Raw genomic sequence first — 17,535 nt, forward strand, 5'->3', positions numbered from 1 at the left:
TGTCATTGCAATGATTGCGGGTAAGAATATCTATTGGCAGGCCTTTGGACCGCCCTCGGGGCACAGAGTATTACGCCCTGAACACTCCCTCTCTCGCATAATGTTTCAGTAGCGTCTACTGATTGGCACGGCACTAGGACATAGGGCGGTGCATTATTTGCATAGTGGCTACTGATTGGCATGGTACTAAGCGTAGGGCAGTGCATTAGGTTTCTGCTGGAAACCTAATGCATCTGCCCTATGTCCTAGTACCGCCGCTGCACCAATCAGCAGCCACTTTTGTAAATAATGCCCTGCTCTATGTCCTAGTACCACGCCAATCAGTAGCCGCTGTCACAAAGTTTCATTGCAAATGCATTAGGTTTCCAGATAGTGATTGGCGCGGTAATAGGATGTAGGGCGGTGCTATTAGAGGAACCGCTGCGTCACTTCCGGTTTCTGGAGCGTGGATGGAGACCTAAACAGAGGAGTCGGCCAGCCTGCAGGTGGAGTGAAAAAAAAAAAACCCTTGATACTGTATAAGGGGGGGGGGGGGGGGGAGGGGTTGCTGATCTATATGTATGGAGGGTCATTATGCTGTATATGGGGGGTCCTTATGTTTGGGGAGGGTCTACTGATCATGTATGGGGGTCCTAATCTAGTATGGGAAAGGGTACTTATGGGGTACTTTTATTGTTGAACAGTTATGTTTTTGTATTATTTGTGTTTTTAATATAATTGTATCTCTTTTCAGATAGAGAAACATATTCTCTTATCTGTTCCGTCTGTGAACCTTGGCCGTGTCCTGAAGAAGCCTAGCGGCGAAACGCGTAGACATACAAGGGCTCACTGCACAAATAACATATAGATGCATTTATGCTACATTTTTTATTCGTATCTGGTCTTTTTGTATATTGTTAACCTAAATAAATTTGATTGTTTATAATTTATTGTCTCTCCATTGTTTCTTAGCCTATAAAGTCCGCCTGTTTGGTAATACTTAGTATTGCCTAAATTTGTTCCCCCTAATTATTTACGGATGTGGCTGTCTGCTGTGCACTTTTCCTATTTAGTTACTTATGGGGGTCCTTACCTATTTTTTTTTTTTTGTAATTCCTTTATTTTTCCAAGTGTTGCATTTTACAGCCAAGCAGAGAAAATGAACCTACAGAGCATAATCAACATATAGCATCAAGAAAGAAAATCTCTGAACAAATCAAGTATGAGGATGGTCTACAATTATTCATACATGAGCAACACAGAAAATAACGATGTGAGAGGCCAAGCACGAAAATTCGTAAGCTTAAGACTGTGCAACCATATTTAACGAAATAATATATTTTACCAAGAATCGAGCTTCCCAGTGGCCAGGTGGACCCATACTGGGAATAATGAAGCTAAATCAATATACAACAGGATACTCGGATATCCTAAAAAAAGCTGAAACCCAGGGAGAGCTCAGTAAAACAAGATGGTAAACAAATATGAAAAGAAAAGGGAGAAAGGTTAAGTAAGAGGCAGTTGAGAGGATTAGGAGTAGGGGACCAATAGTCCCCAGTTGTACGGAAAAGAAGAAGAGCAAGGTTCAGCATGAAGGGAAAAACCTCTCGCCCAGGGAGTTTAACCAATCTCAAGGGTTCAGCCCAATTGCGATACTCCCTGCAAATAGGCGTCAGATCCTCAATGTCCCTGAGTTCATTGACTTTGGAAAACCACAAGGACTTCGACGGTGGGTTCTCATCTCTCCATCATAGGGGGATGCAAGCCTTAGCTGCATTCAATATCTGAATTGTGAGGGAGGCCTTATACTTCTTAAATGGACGTTTCGAAAGATGCAACAGACAGGCCGCAGGGTTCCCCTCCAAGTCAACCTTGGTCAGGTGCTTGACAGTGCCAATCACCTCCCGCCAAAAGGACCTCAGTTTGGGTAAATCCCAAAAGATATGAAGCATCGTTCCCTCAGCATTGCCACATGGTCAACACATACTGGGAATCTGAGGATAAAAGTGGTGCAGAGTGGCGGGTAGTCTGTATCATCAGATCAGGATCTTGTAGCCAGTCTCTTGGATTTTAGTGGCCATGGAGGACTTCTGTGCAAAATGGAGAATTTTCTCCTTCTGCGTGTCTGTGAATTGGGTTTCAAGGTCTGCTTCCCATTTAGAAAGGAACCCAGGCACAAACCCTACCGCCGTTTGGGTCAGGGATGCGTAAATCAACGAAAGACAATGACGGAACGGCTCCTTCCTATGGCAGATATGTTCCAGTTCCGTAAGCTGTCGAGCTATACCCGAAGTGCGCGAACACCGACGGAGAAAGTTGCGCAACAGAAGACTGCTCCAGAAGTCTAGAGGGGGGTCTGTAGCTGTCACGCAGATAGTGGGGGAGAACTGACCATCTGGCCCCAGAAAATCACAAAAATGGGGGAGACCGCTTACAGCCAGGCGCCGAAAGTGAAGGTTCTGAAAGCCTAGTAGAAGTTCTGGATTGCCCAGTATAGGCACCAAGGGGGAAGGTGTCCCTAGTAACTGACAATGTACTGCCAAGGTTAGGATGATCACTGAGAGCATTTGGTAAGGAAGAAGCGATCCACGGCCAACTCTTCGCTGTGTCATTGGAGTCTTCCAGTTCCATGGCCACCCACCGTTTCGCTGCACCATGGCAGTGCCAGTCCACTATTTTGGTAAGGTGCACTGCTCTGTAATAGGCCCGCACATCTGGGAGTCCAACTCCACCCCGTAAGGTGGAGAATTTGGAGCTTGAGGCGAGGCCTCCGATGGGACCATACAAACTCTCTAGACATAGAACTCACCCGTTGAAAGTACCCCAAGTGGAGACAAAATGGCAGCGCCTGCATCAAGTACAGCACTTTAGGTAGCATGGTCATCTTAAGGGGGCCCTTACCATTTATAGGGGGGTGGACTGATCATATATGGATTTCTTTATCTTGTGTATTGGGGAGTCTATATAGGGGGGTCCTATGCTATATGGAGGGTCCTGGTCATGTATGGGGGAGTCCTTATCCTGTATGGGGGGGCTTATGGGGGTCCTTACCTTATATGGGGGGGTCCTTATGCTGTATGTGGGGAGTCCTGATCGTGTATGAGGGGGGTCCTAATCCTATGTATGGGGATCCTTACCTTGTATTGGGGGGCCCTGATCATATATGGGGGTCTTGATTCTGTGTATGGGGGATCCTTATCCTGTGTATGGGGTTCCTAATCCTAAGTATGGGGGTCCTTACCTTCTATGAGGGGGAGCCCTGATCATGTATAGGGGTCTTTATCCTGTGTATATGGGGGATCCTTATCCTGTATATGGCGGTGTCTTTGACCATATATGGGGTCCTTATCCTGTATATGCAGGCTCCTGATAATTTATGAGGTTCCGTATCATGTATGGGGGGTCTTTATCCTGTATATGCAGGATCCTGATAATGTATGGTGGTCCCTACCCTGTATGGGGGGTGGGGTTATACTTTATGGTAGTCCTTATCCTGTATATGGGGGTCCTTACCCTTTATGCGGGTTCCTGATCATTTATGGGGGTCCTTAGCCTGTGTATGGTGGGTTCTGATCATGTATGGGGGCAGGGCCGTCTTTACCGCAGGGCAAATGGGGCAGCTGCCCAGGGCCCTTTCACTGTTTGGGGCCCAAAGCAGAGCTGCCCCTTAAGCCCATGTGCTGCCCACAAATCGGCGCTGAAAATCCCACACTGTCTGTCACAGACAGTCATCAGACAGCCAGCACCAGCAGCACGCACAGTGCAGTAGTGCTGCAATTTTTTTCGATCAAGGAGCGGGTCGTGGGTGGGCGGGGCCTTGAGCTCCACTGACGCTCTGGCCCCACCCCTTGCCATGCTGCCTGCAAGCATGTGCACGTGATCGGACTTGGAGTCAGACTCCAAGTGAAACTAGCAGTAGCATCAGTGTGGAGGAATTTATTGGATTCGGAGCTGAGCTGGCCAGGACGACAAGGTAGGTCTTCTTTCTCCTCCCCTGGGTCCCGTACCCCATGTGTAGAACAAACAGTAGAAAGTTTTAAAATTTAATGAGCACACTGGCAGCGTTTGATGGGCACACTGGCAGCATTTGATGGGCACACTGGCAGCGTTTTGAGCAGCCACTGAGGCGGAGTGAGGCTGTGGCTGTATTTTTTATTACAGTGCACACAGCATTACAACACATAGATCGCATTAGTGTATTTAATTGCTTGATGGGCTTATTTTGGGCCTGGCTGGTTCACATGTAGGTGTTTTGGTAGCCCACATTTGCGCAGGCACAGCAGCCTATTCATTTGAATGTGCTGTCATGCCTGCGTTTCCCGCTAAAAAAAAAAAAAAAAAGGGCATGCATCATGTAATAGGCTGTGCACACCTATACCCATCAAGCAGTGAAACACAGCACTGTCTGTCCATTCTGCTTTTGCACCATGTGACTTGCCTGCAGTTCCTGTACTGGCAAACTTGTGGCGTTTTAGACGTTTAGGCCACACTTTTAAAAACACAGTGCATTTGTGTGTGCAGGAACTGCAGGTAAGGCGCATGGTGCAAAAGCAGAATGGATTTCAAGGCCACTGCATTTTTAAAATGCTGCATGCACCATTTTTTCTGCAGGAAACGAAGGCATGGCAGCCCATTAAAATTAATGGGCTGCTGTGCCTGCGCAAATGTGGGCCGCCAAAACACCTACATATGAATGTGTGATATGACAATGGCTGCAATGTAATTGGGGCGCTGTGATGTGTAAAGGGGCACTATGACATGAAGGGGACTCTAATCTAAGGGGGGCGCTGTGATGTATAAGGGGGTACTATAATGTGAAAATGTCTGCAATGTAATGGGGGCGCTGTGATGTGAAGAGGCTGCAATGTAATGGAGTGCTGTGACATGAAAGGGAACTGAGGACACCGTGGGACTGCTGTGAAGGGGGTCTACAAAGTTTTTTTTTTTTTTTTTTTTTTTTTTTTAGATAATTCTATGTGTGTGTCTGTTTTTTGAGATGTTGGGGTGAAGAGCAAAATTGCATTGGGGGGGGGGGGGGGGGGCAAAAAAAATGTTTGCCCAGGGCCCAAACCATATTAAAAACGGCCCTGTATGGGGGCCCTTGCCTTGTATGGGGGTTATATGTCACATTGATGACATATGGGGGGGGTAATCAGTAATAAATGACACTTTGCTGTGGGGTTTAGAGGGTTAATGTCAGCCAGCAGGTGTACAGACCTGGGAACTCATCACAGGGTTGGTGGGAACCCCTAATAATGAGCACAGCAGCCAGCAGGTGTACAGACCTGGGAACTCAGCACAGGGATGGTGGGAACCCCTCATAATGGGCACAGTGAGGCTGCATTTGATTTTTTTTCAGAATTTTTCAGTTTGTTTGCACCTGCCACCCCAAAAATTTTGAGCACCAGCCGCCACTGCTGTAGTACAGTATATTATAGTATCAGATAGTGTAGTAATATATTAAGCATCGTGTAGTACAGCATATTATCATATAGTATAGTAATATAATAGGGTAATATTGTATAGTATATAATAAAATAGTATAGTAATACTATAGTATAGTACAGGGCTCATTATTTCAAGCCCTGAGCTACTAGCCAGGCCTCAAGGGTTACCCGCCAGTTGCCCCACCCAACCCCTACCCTGCCCCTAAACACGCCCTCATAAATTATCTCATGAAATGACACTTAAATGTTTTATGCAGAATTAAGTTGTAAAAATAAATATTACCAACAACTTTATCCGTGCCCATTAATGCAGCCTGTGCCTACCAATGCAGCCTACCTGTACAGGGAGAGAGGGGAGAGCCGACGCCCAGATGATCAAAGCGCGGGGAACATCTTTCATTTCAATAGCTGTGTATTCGCTAAAACGCCTGAAAACAGCCCCAGTGTGAAAGGGGTCTTAATCTTGTGGCTGTGTTCATACAGCTGCTGTGCCCCCATAGTGTAACAGATGGATCCAACCACAGGAACAACCCACTCTTTCTTGTTGCTGTAGGGGCCAGAGAACCTGTGTGAATGTGGCATTTTTTACAATATATTTTTTTGACAGCCCATTCATTTCATGGAAATGCATGATTTTTTAAAATTGTGTTGCACCTATCCACATGGTAGTGTGGCAGCTGCGCACGTCTGCAGAGGGCAGTGTGTTTCCTTGCAGTGCAGGAAAAGGCACAAGTGGTGGGAACAAGCCCTAAAGGTTATTCTAGATAAGGGAATGGGACAGACCTGGAGGTGTGAAAGCAATCGGAATAGCAGTGAAATTCAGTTAGGAATCTTATAATATTGCTAGATCTGTAGGTGATGGGACACATTAAAGCCATTCCAAAAAAATGATTGCAGTTTAGATTGAAGTTTGTAGCAACAAATCCTGTAGCTGCTGACTTTTGATAACGGAACAATTACCTGTTCAGGGATCCAGCACCGTCCTCACCCAGGCTAGTTCTTTAGTAGTCTTCAGGTTACCGGTGCTGGCATCCTAACTGTGAGCAGCTGGCTATGCTGCTTTTTAGCTGCCCACAGCTGCACCCACCATATGCCCACTGTACAGGTATGAGTTTGAATGGTCCCGTAATCTTCTGGGACCTGTGATGTGTCCCAGAAGGCTGCAGGCTGGGAGGGGGGAGGACTTAGGGGGGAGCACTGTGGCAGGCTAGTGGGGGGGGGGGGGACTGTGGCAGGCTAGCAGGAATGGGGAGCACTGTGGCAGGCTAGTGAGGGGGGGGACTGTGGCAGGCTAGCAGGAAGGGGGAGCACTGTGGCAGGCTAGAGGGGGGTGCACTGTGGAAGGCTAGCGGTAGGGGGGGCACTGTGGTAGGCTATCGGGAAGGGGGGACACTGTGGCAGGCTAGCGGGAGGGACGGGGACACTGTGGCAGGCTAGCTGTAGGGGGAAGCACTGTGGCAGGCTAGCTGTAGGGGGAAGCACTGTGGCAGGCTAGCCGTAGGGGAGGGGACCTCTTTGGAAGGCTAGCGGTAGGGGGAGCACTGTGGCAGGATAGCGGGGGGAGCACTGTGGCAGGCTAGTGAGAGGGGGGAGCACTGTGGCAGGCTAGCAGGGGGGAGCACTGTGGCAGACTAGTGAGGGGGTGGGGTTAGCGCTGTGTGAGGCTAGCGGGAGGGGGAGCACTGTGGCAGGCTAGTGAGGGGGGTGGAGTGAGCACTGTGTGACAGGGGCGGCGCCAGGTGGGTGCTTGGGTGTGCTGAAGCTCCCCCAAAAAATCTTCAAGCACCCTCATAGCACCCCCAAAATTTCCACAGTGGTATTACAGTACAGTCACAGGATTTAAAAAAAAATTGGTACCTGCTGTGAATCCTGTCTGCAAGAGGCTAGGGACTCTTTTGTAAAGTGGAGGGATACAGCCGAATAAGCCGCTAATGATCAGTTAGACCCGACAGGGGCTGGGTGGTGAGGAGCCTGCATCAGTGGTGGATTGATCCAGTGCTGGTCTCTGCATTTGCCGCCAAAAGAAGAATTTGGATGGGAGCAGCAGAGAGAGCCCAGCTCTGTGCAGGGCCCCAGGAAACCTGGAGGAAGCCGGTATTCTAAGGAGAGTGAGGAGGAGAGAAGCTGTGTTTATTTATATGGTGGTGGGAGGAGTGAGGGAGCAGAATGGAGCTGCTGCACTCAGTGCATTGTAGTCTGCAGGGCTTACTGAGTCTGTCAGTGTCAGAGGACAAGAGGGGTGTGTGTGTCACATGGTGTGCTCCGAGGGGGAAGGCTTAGGAGGAGCGAGGCTGATCACTGCTGCAGGCATCTTCTGTTTTTATTGTAGCTGCTGAGCCTTGAAGGGAGGGGGGCTTTCCAGTCCTCTGATCTATAGCAGCATGCTGCATTACACTGATTGAGGGGCCTGATCTGGACTGAGCAGTGGACACTCTGAGGGAAATCCTCTGATATCAGCCCTCTCATTGGGCTTGGAGACATGTACTGCAATCATTAGAATGCCACGCAGATCAAAAGTGCCTGTGCCTGCTACTTACAGTGCCCAAATGATGATCAGGTGTCTCCATAACAGTGCACCATTGGACTATGGGGTCACCATTGTGTTGTGAACACTGTGCATGGGGTCACCGTCGTGCTGTGGGTACTGTGTATGGTGTCACCCTCCTGCTGTGGGCACTTTGTATGGTGTCACCCTCCTGCTGTGGGCACTGTGTATGGGGTCACCCTCCTGCTGTGGGCATTGTGTATGGGGTCACCCTCCTGCTGTGGGCACTGTGTATGGGGCCACCCTCCTGCTGTGGGCACTGTGTATGGGGTCCTGCTGTGGACACTGTGTATGGGGTCACTCCTGCTGTGGACACTGTGTATGGGGTCACCCTACTTCTGTGTATGGGGTCACCCTCCTGCCGTGGGCACTGTGTATGGGGTCACCCTCCTGCCGTGGGCACTGTGTATGGGGTCACCCTTCTGCCGTGGGCACTGTGCATGGGGTCACCATCATGCTGTGGGCACTGCGCATGGGGTCACCGTTGTGCTGTGGGCACTATGTATGGGGTCACCGTCATGCTGTGGGCACTGCGTATGGGGTCACCGTCGTGTCGTGGGTACTGTGTATGGGGTCACCGTCGTGCCGTGGGCACTGTGTATGGGGTCACCGTTGTGCCGTGGGCACTGTGTAAGGGGTCACCGTCGTGCCGTGGGCACTGTGTATGGGGTCACCGTCGTGCTGTGGGTACTGTGTATGGGGTCACCGTCATGCCGTGGGTACTGTGTATGGGGTCACCGTCATGCCGTGGGTACTGTGTATGGGGTCACCGTCGTGCTGTAGGTACTGTGTATGGGGTCACTGTTGTGTTGTGGACACTGTGTATGGGGTCACCGTCCTGCTGTGGGCACTGTGTATGGGGTCACCGTCGTGCCGTGGGCACTGTGTATGGGGTCACCGTCGTCGTGCTGTGGGTACTGTGTATGGGGTCACCGTCGTGCCGTGGGTACTGTGTATGGGGTCACTGTTGTGTTGTGGACACTGTGTATGGGGTCACTGTTGTGTTGTGGACACTGTGTATGGGGTCACTGTTGTGTTGTGGACACTGTGTATGGGGTCACTGTTGTGTTGTGGATACTGTGTATGGGGTCACCGTCGTACTGTGGGCACTGTGCATGGGGTCACCTTCCTGCAGTGTGCTCTGTGCATGGGGTCACCGTTGTGCTGTGGGTACTGTGTATGGAGTCACCCTCCTGCTGTTGGCACTGTGTATGGTGTCACCCTCCTGCTGTGGGCACTGTGTATGGTGTCACCCTCCTGCTGTGGGCACTGTGTTTGGTGTCACCCTCCTGCTGTTGGCACTGTGTATGGTGTCACCCTCCTGCTGTGGGCACTGTGTATGGGGTCACCCTCCTGCTGTGGACAGTGTGTATGGGGTCACCCTCCTACTGTGTATGGGTTCACCCTCCTGTTGTGGGCACTGTGTATGGGTTCACCCTCCTGCTGTGGGCACTGTGTATGGGGTCACCCTCCTGCTGTGGACAGTGTGTATGGGGTCACCCTCCTACTGTGTATGGGTTCACCCTCCTGTTGTGGGCACTGTGTATGGGGCCACCCTCCTGCTGTGGGCACTGTGTATGGGGCCACCCTCCTGCTGTGGGCACTGTGTATGGGGTCACCCTCCTACTGTGGGCACTGTGTATGGGGTCATCCTCCTTCTGTGTATGGGGTCACCCTCCTTCTGTGGGCACTGTGTATGGGGTCGCCCTCCTGCTGTGGGCACTGTGTATGGGGTCACCCTCCTGCTGTGGGCACTGTGTATGGGGCCACCCTCCTGCTGTGGGCACTGTGTATGGGGCCACCCTCCTGCTGTGGGCACTGTGTATGGGGTCACCCTCCTACTGTGGGCACTGTGTATGGGGTCACCCTCCTACTGTGGGCACTGTGTATGGGGTCACCCTCCTTCTGTGTATGGGGTCACCCTCCTGCTGTGGGCACTGTGTATGGGGTCGCCCTCCTGCTGTGGGCACTGTGTATGGGGTCGCCCTCCTGCTGTGGGCACTGTGTATGGGTCACCCTCCTGCTGTGGGCACTGTGTATGGTGTCACCCTCCTGCTGTGGACACTGTGTATGGGCCACCCTCCTGCTGTGGACACTGTGTATGGGGTCACCCTCCTGCTGTGGACACTGTGTATGGGGTCACCCTCCTGCTGTGGACACTGTGTATGGGGTCACCGTTGTGCTGTGGGCACTGTGTATGGTGTCACCCTCCTGCTGTGGGCACTGTGTATGGGGTCACCCTCCTGCTGTGGACACTGTTCATGGGGTCACCCTCCTGCTGTGTATGGGGTCACCCTCCTTCTGTGTATGGGGTCACCCTCCTGCTGTGGGTACTGTGTATGGGGTCACCCTCCTGCTGTGGGCACTGTGTATGGTGTCACCCTCCTGCTGTGGACACTGTGTATGGGGCCACCCTCCTGCTGTGGGCACTGTGTATGGTGTCACCCTCCTGGTGTGGACACTGTGTATGGGGTCACCGTTGTGCTGTGGGCACTGTGTATGGTGTCACCCTCCTGCTGTGGGCACTGTGTATGGGGTCACCCTCCTGCTGTGGACACTGTGCATGGGGTCACCCTCCTGCTGTGTATGGGGTCACTCTCCTACTGTGTATGGGGTCACCCTCCTGCTGTGGGCACTGTGTATGGGGTCACCCTCCTGCTGTGGGCATTGTGTATGGGGTCATCCTCCTCCTGTGGGCACTGTGTATGGGGTCACCCTCCTGCTGTGGGCACTGTGTATGGGGTCACCCTCCTGCTGTGGGCACTGTGTATGGGGTCACCCTCCTGCTGTGGGCACTGTGTATGGGGTCACCCTCCTGCTGTGGGCACTGTGTATGGGGTCACCGTTGTGCTGTGGGCCGTCTAAAGGGGGCAGTCTCCTTCTCTGGGCCCTCTTAAAGGGGGCACTCTCTGTATGGGGTCACTCTTTCTCTTTGCACTCTAAGGGCTCACTCCTAATCTGGGCACTCTAAGGGGTCACTCCTGCTCTGCACTTTATGCTGTGTACTGCTCACTGACCTCCACTGTATGCTGCTCACTGCTGTGCTGTGCTGGGTGTTCTGGCTGGCCCTAACATGTACTATGGGGTTGTCATTGCTGCCCCTTATACATTCTGGGGTTTCTCATCGCTGGTTCCATTTGGGCTTGTTTTACTCCCACAATCAAGTGTGCCCGAAGGTCCTATTTTATCTATACGATGGGAGAAACAATGAAAAAACACACACTTTTTGGCCACACCCACTTTTGACCACGCCCACAAGAGGGCGACGTGTGCCGCATTAGTACCACCACTTATACTTTCAGCACCCACACAGCACCCCCCAAAAAAAATGTCTGGAGCCGCCCCTGCTGTGTGATGCTAGCGGGAGGGGGGAAGCACTGTGGCAGGCTAGTGAGAGGGGGGGCACTGTGTAAGGCTAGTGAGGGAGGGTGGAGTGAGCACTGTGTGATGCTAGTGAGAGGGGGGGCACTGTGGCAGGCTAGCAGGGTGGTTGAGGTGAGCACTGTGTGAGGCTAGCGGGGTGGGTGGGGTGAGCACTGTGTAAGGCTAGTGAGAAGGGGTGGGGGGGAGCACTGTGTGAGGCTAGCGGGGGGGGGGGGAGCACCATGGCAGGCTAGTGGGGGGGGAGCACTGTGTGAGGCCACTGGGGGGGTGACAACCATGTTTTAACGCACCAGGTGACACCAACCCTAGTGACCCCTCTGGCTGTCTGTGTCCCCGTAAGGCCCTTATCACCTAAATTTAAAATCCCAAGGTTAGGAGTGTCACCAGAAAAGGAATAGAAGGAAAATCTTCCACTAGGGACACTAATTCTGGTGACAACCTCGGATTCCCTCACTTCCTGTTGTAGCATTTGAACAGGAAGTGAAGGGAAAACTCCCCAATGGGACACAGATGAAAAAAAAAACGACAGAAGTGTCCTGCCTTGTTTAATTCTACTCTAGGATTTGTTTTACCTTCAGGCATTAAAGGGATCATTGTAATGTTGACTCTCTGAATGCCTCCAGTAAATAAAGGGTTCATTTTCTAGCAATCTGATTCTGAAGACTGGAAATTGCTACAAAGCAAACCGAGCAGACTCCGCCCTCTCCAACTCTCTACAGCCGGCAGACCCCGCCCCCTCCCCCTCCAATTGACTACAGCCAGCAGCCACAAGGCGAAAGAGGCGGAGTCCGTGAGACTAAAATAAAGGTAACTGGCTCACTCAGCCTGACGCTCGATGAAAGGCGTGGCTTCTACTAGCTAGCCACGCGGACAAGCGTGTTGGCAAGCCGGTGGGCCGCGACAAGCGGCTGAGGGCGTGCCGAGAGGCGAGATGAACTAGAATAGGCGTGGTTTGAGGTTACGCTATCCAGCAACTGCACCTATAGCATGCAAAGGGCGGGGCTTTCGCGGGCTGGGGGTGGGGCTTGATAACACTGTAGCAAGTCGCTTTCCTGTACCGTCGTAGAGGGGCGTGGTTTCTTCTGTGCACCCGGTGATTCGGTACCTGCATCGTGTATTGCCGGGCGAGAGGAGCGTCAGAGGAGACCGAGGACAGACCGGAGCGGAGGAAGGAGAAGAACAGATCGGGGGGGAGGTGAGAAGAGGTGAGCAGACGACACGTGTCACATGTGTTACATCATCCACATCCATCCCTGCAACCTGACATCTCACCGATCACACCGGATACTTTATTACCATCTTATCCCACAATAATTACATTGTATCTTCTTCTAGAGAAATACAAATGACAGAAGTATTAGACCCCAAACCAGAAATGTCATCTATTGCAGATTACCAATCATTCGATGTGGTGGCTGCATTAGTTTTTCTCGTCCCCCCCCCCCCCCCCCCCGTTTTATTTTTTTAAATTGTTTTAAAATTCTTTTTCTCCCCTCTGTTTTGACCTGGTGATCTGGCCAGTAACACACCTCCTGTATTAGAGAACCCCCCCCCCCCCCCACTCTGTATGAAGGAGCACAGGAGGCACCCAGGAGGATAAGAACAGGTCACACCGGATACTTTATTACCAGCTTATCCTAAAACAATCACATTGTATCTTCTTCTATAGAAGTACAAATCACATTGAGGCCCCTTTCACACGTATACAACTTGTCCCGCGATTTTGTACTGCAAAATCGTATGACACGTCATTCTCCGTGATTTTCAATGACTACCATTCATATTGGCACGGCTTTAAAGCGGGGGGTCCACCCACACCGCCAAAAAAAAAAAATATTAAAAGCCAGAAGCTACAAATACTGCAGCTTCTGACTTTTAATACATGGCCACTTACCTGTCCCAGGGTCCAGCGATGTCGGCAGGTGACGCCGAGAACCCGCTCGGTTCTCGGCAGCTGCCGCCGCCATCCTGGGTGAGGGAATCAGGAAGGGAAGCGTTGCGGCTTCACTTCCCGGTTCCCTACTGCGCATGCGCGAGTCGCGCTGCGCGTCCCAAGTGGTCCCCGCTCTCTCCTGGGAGCTGTGTGTTTCCCAGGAGACAGTGCGGTGGGGACGGGAAGAGGCATAGACTCCCATGGGAGTCTATGCCGGAAGTGGTTGCAAATACCTGTCTTAGACAGGTATCTGCACCCCCCTCCCCTCTGAAAGGTGCCAAATGTGACACCGGAGGGGGGGAGGGTTCCGAAAAGTGGAAGTTCCATTTTTTGTGTGGAACTCCGCTTTAAGTGGTGCCGACTTCAAAGTAGTCCCTGCAAGTACTTTGGTGCAACTTCCATGTGAGTTGTACTCCATAGACCTCAATGTTAAACCCTCAAGTAGCATGCAAATCGTACCTGAATAATATAGACACGATTTTAGTACCACTTTGTAAGCACAAGCTGAGAATGGTTAATGCCAAAGTTGTGGCAAAGTCGTACAAAGTAGTACTGCTCCCAAATCGCGGCAAAATCACGGCCGCGAAATTGCGGTAAAATGCACAAGTGTGAAAGGAGCCTGAGCCCTGGTTCGCATTTGGAGCGATTTGGCATGCGATTTGATATGTCAAATCAGCGGCACTTGCTAGGCCGTGGCACCATCCAAATCGGTGCGGCGCTGCACCGCACCAATATCCTAAAAGTGGTTTCTGTTGCGACTTCGGGGTGCCATTTCCGTAGACCGCTGTACAGAAACCCGCACTAATGTCTCTGAAATCACAACCCCCCCCCCCCCCCTCAAAGTCGGGACTGACACGGGGTAGAGCTGCACATTTCTGGGCAAAATGAGAATCGCAATTTTTTTTTTTTGCTTAGAATAAAAAGATCACGATTCTCGCGGCGTAAAATCTTTCACATTATACAAAAAAAAATTGGGCTAACTTTACTGGTTAGTTTTTTTTTTTTTTTAATTCATTTCCTAAAAATTGCATTTGAACAACTGCTGCGCAAATACAGTGTGACATAAACTTTTGCAACAACCACCATTTTATTCTTTAGGGTCTCTACTATAAAAAAAAAAAAAAAAAAATTAAAAAAAAAAAAAATATATATATATATATATATATATATATATATATATATATATATATATAAATAAAATATTAGGGCTGGGAGATTTTCTAAAAAAAAAAAAAAAAATATGCGATTTTCTTAAAAAGAACTCGATTCACGATTCAAATCAAGTTTTTTGGGGTTTTTTTTGGACACCGCGCCGGTCCTGAGGAGCTGCGGGCAGGCGTTTTTAGGCAAGACCACGTCTTTGGCCTAGTCCGCGGCGTCCAGCCTCGCGGACTAGGCCGAAGCCTCGCGGCCTCGCCTAAAAACGCCTGCCCGCAGCTCCTCGGGAGCGGTGAAGAAAAAAAATCGATTTGCTTAAATTTTGATTTGATTTGACCTCTCAACTTGATTCAAGATTTAAATCGATTTTTTTTTTTTTTTCCCAGCCCTAATAAAAAAAAAATAATATATATATATATATATATATATATTATAGTTTGGGGGCTCTAAGTAATTTTCTACCAAAAAAAAAAAAATGATTTTAACTAGAAACCAACAAATGTCAGAATAAGGTTTAGTGTTTAAGTGGTTAAACTTCCCTCATTTACACACCAAAGTGTATTCCTTTTGATCTAAAGGACAAATAGTTACAATGTTTATACTTAAGTTCCACTGCTAAAGAATGTTGTGATTCTTGGCAGACTGCCTTTATTTTTTTTCCTTTGTTTTGTCGGCTTTAGCAGAGCAGAGAGAATTCTCTGCATAGAAAGAATCAAGAAATGCTTTGTCAAGATCGCAACGGGAAAAAATTTGCGATAACGATTAATCGTGCACCTCTAACATGCGGGATTGAAATGGTGCAAGTTCAGCTGAACAATTTCATTCCCGCTATCGGTGTGAACCAAGGCTAAGTCATTCAATTCGCATGCAGATGTGAGAATTACAGGGAGATGCCCTTCATCATAAAGATCACCGATTGGACAGGAAAATTGCTTACTAGATGAATTCTAGCGGTATTAAACCACAAAGTACACATTTATTATATTGCAGCTTGGCAATTCTTAGATGTGATGGCTGCATTCGTTTTCTTCTTTCGTCTTTTCTTTCTTTTAGTTTTATCTGGAGATCCAGCCAGTACGTCTGTGGATTTTCAACAGAACAAGCTCTTGCAGATGTATCAGTTTTCAGGGATGAGACAAACCATTTAGCACTGACAGGGTTGCTTGCAATGATCAGCTTCTATTTATATAAAACTTCATTCATCCCAAAAATGGGGGGGGGGGGAACAGCTGTAACTTATAATGTGTTGGCTGGAGTTAGGTACCAGTTTGTTAGTGTATCTAAATCTGCCAGTACATCTAACAGTCCCCTCCCTCCAGACTGACAATGCTGCTGTGCCCTCTGTGATTCTTCATCCAGAATGGGGGCACTCTAATACAGGAGGTGTGTGAGACCCCTTTCACACTGAACGCGCCGGCCGTTAGCGCTAAAACAGCGCTCACTTTAGCTGCGCTTTAGCGCTGTTTAAGCGGCGCTTTTTGCCCGCTAGCGGGGCGCTTTTAACCCCCCCCAAAAAAGGTTAAAAACTCCTGTTTTGCCATGCTTTTCATGCACTTTGAAAGCGCTGCCCATTCATTCCAATGGGTAGGGGTGTTTTGGGAGCGCTAAATACAGCCGCACAGGAATCGCTGTGGTTCCCGCATCGCACCAGTGTGAGCCAAGCCTTAAAGTGATTGTAAGGCTCCATTCACACTGGAGCTCAAAAAAGCTTTTTCTGGACGGTAGGTTGCTGGCAGAAAACGCCGGTTGAAAAACGCTCTTTTATCGGCGTTTTGTACTAGCGTTTATGAGCGCTTTTTAGCGTTAGCGTTTACGGGCGTTTTATAATAAAAATACACAGGGAACACTCCAAAAATCCCACAATGCATTCCCAAACTCCCACAATGCATTAAAAAAAAATAGAACGCCGAACGCTAATTAACGCACGTTTATGAGCGTTTTTTAGCTTTTTTTTGTGGTCAGAAAAAGTCACTTTGAACGCGATTTTATGGCATTCAGAGAGCAGCCCATAAACTCCACTGCTGATAAAAGCTAAAAAAAGTCCATGTGTGCATGGACACATAGGATAACAAAGAGTGAGTTTATGGGCTGTTAAAAAAACGCCCAAACTCCAAAAAATGTCCGTTTATGAGCTCCAGTGTGCAGGGAGCCTAAAGATTCATATTATTATTTTTTTTTTTTTAATATAACATGTTATACCTACCTCCTCTGTGTAAGGCTTTTGCACAGAGTGGCACCGATCCTCCTCTTCTCGAGTGCCCCCTCGGAGAGCCACTTTTCATGGGGGCACCCATGTGGGCGCGCTCCCCAGTGCTGCTGCAGCCATTGACACAGACACCAGGAACTTGGGCCCCGCCCCCCCCGGCTCCCTTGTCACTTTATTTGAATGACAGCAGCGGGAGCCAATGGCTGCGCTGCTATCAATCTATCCAATGAGGACCCGAGACAGCGGCTGTAGCTGCTGTGCTGGTCCCCGTCGCTGGAATGAGCGTGATGATGCGCTGCCAAAAAATGCAGCGTGCGCTTTTTTTTTGGTGTATTTTGGTGCATTAGGCAGCCCGTTCAAATAAATGGGATGCCTTAGCACAACACACATGCTCTAACACAGTATCATAAATGGGCTCTAAGTATCCTGCTGTCCCTTAACCACTTCAATACAGGGCACTTAGACACCTTCCCGCCCAGGCCAATTTTCAGCGCTGTCGCAGTTTGAATGACGATTGCGTGGTCATACAACACTGTACCCAAACTAAATTTTTTATCATTTTGTTCCCACAAATAGAGCTTTCTTTTGGTGGTATTTGATCACCTCTGCGGTTTTTATTTTTTGCGCAACAAATAAAAAAAACTGAAAATTTTGAAAAAAAAAAAACAAGTTTTTCTTTGTTTCTGTTAAAAATTTTTGTAAATAAGTACGTTTTCTTCAATGACGGGCACTGATATGGCAGCACTGACGGGCACTGATATGGCAGCACTGATATGGCAGCACTGACGGGCACTGATATGGCAGCACTGACGGGCACTGATATGGCAGCACTGATGATGGGCACCGATGAGGTGGCACTCGTAGGCGGCACTGATGGGCACTC

General features: G+C 49.5%; 1 protein-coding gene across 1 annotated transcript in view; it reads left to right on the forward strand.

Annotated features, from left to right (window-relative positions):
• The first annotated feature begins 12,357 nt into the window (after nucleotides 1-12,357).
• The window catches only part of PYCR1 (pyrroline-5-carboxylate reductase 1), a 30,769-nt gene continuing 25,591 nt past the window's right edge, over nucleotides 12,358-17,535 (forward strand). Inside the window, exon 1 of the mRNA XM_073606719.1 lies at nucleotides 12,358-12,560. The gene's annotated coding sequence lies outside the window, so the exon portion shown is untranslated. The remainder of the gene's footprint in view (nucleotides 12,561-17,535) is intronic.

The sequence above is a fragment of the Aquarana catesbeiana genome, linkage group LG12 (assembly GCF_042186555.1).
Source record: "Aquarana catesbeiana isolate 2022-GZ linkage group LG12, ASM4218655v1, whole genome shotgun sequence".
Taxonomy (NCBI): Eukaryota; Metazoa; Chordata; class Amphibia; order Anura; family Ranidae; genus Aquarana; species Aquarana catesbeiana.